General features: G+C 29.7%; 1 protein-coding gene across 1 annotated transcript in view; it reads left to right on the plus strand.

Moving 5' to 3' along the window:
- CSMD3 (CUB and Sushi multiple domains 3) overlaps nt 1-1,153 on the plus strand; it is a gene marked incomplete at its 5' end in the record, with an annotated part of 336,142 nt that overhangs the window by 225,834 nt on the left and 109,155 nt on the right.

Consider the following 1,153-nt stretch of genomic DNA (forward strand, 5'->3'; position numbering starts at 1 on the left):
TTTTTTTTTTTTTTTTTTTTTTTTTGCAATAGGAGTAGTGTTGAATGCACTTTGAAATTAGAGGATATACACTTCAATTTTTGGCTATGTCCTATACTAATTGTGTGGTCTTGTATAAGCTACTGTGTCTTTTGAGTCTCATTCTCTTTATCGGCATATTGAGTACATAAAGAACTTCTAAGTTTAAGTAGTAAAAATAGGCATATAAAACAATTTGCCTCAGATGTTATAATAGTAGAAAACATGTTTCCTGAATGAATATGAGTATAGTACATTTTTGGAAGACTTTAAGATAAAAAAAGACTTCAATCAAGCAAAGGATTTTGTCGTAGATTTTAGATATCATGCGGGGATAGTAGGCAGGAAGCCTGGATTCATAGAGACTTTGTTGTAGTGGCCTTTCAATTATGCCAAGTGCCAGTGGAATCCAATGGGATGACCCGTTCAAATGATATAATAATTAGAAACACGACATTTGACCAACAGACATCTTATAATTATATTAAAGTAGCATGGTGAGACAAAGCTCTGGAGCCAGGCTACCTAGGTTCAAACCTCAGCTCTGTCACGTTATAGCTACGTGATTTGGGAAAACTTTTAACTCTCTTTGACAGTTTTCTTTTTTAAAGAATGGGGGCAATTAAGAAATAGTAACATAAATTAAATAAGAATTTTTTTTTTTTTTTGCGAGGATTGAGTTAAGTATTTATAATATTGCCTGGAATAAAGTAAACACTGAGTATTTGTTTGCAATTATTGCTGTATGCCATGCACTTTGCTAAGGGTAAGTTCAGGGGATTCAGTGATGTGTATTGGGAAAGATAGGTATTGAGCAAGTAAGCAAACATGAATACATGATTCCAAATTGTGATCATGCAAAGGAGGAAAAAAACAAGATGTTTTGAACCACATAACAGGAAGGACTAGAATAAGGGTAAGAAATAAGGAATAAAAAGCAAGCATTGTTACCTTGGGAAAATATTTTGTAATGTTGTAGTATATTTTTAAAAATAAAGATGTAATTGAAGCTTGATAAATTATGTAATTTATTTTTATTCTTTTTAAACAACCTTTGATAATTTTCTTGTTTTTTTTTTTTTTTTTTTTTTTTTTTTTTTTTTTTTTTTTTTTTTTTTTTTTTTAATATATAATT

This window comes from Rhinopithecus bieti, unplaced genomic scaffold, assembly GCF_001698545.2.
Source record: "Rhinopithecus bieti isolate Rb0 unplaced genomic scaffold, ASM169854v2 scaffold_18921, whole genome shotgun sequence".
Classification (NCBI taxonomy): Eukaryota; Metazoa; Chordata; class Mammalia; order Primates; family Cercopithecidae; genus Rhinopithecus; species Rhinopithecus bieti.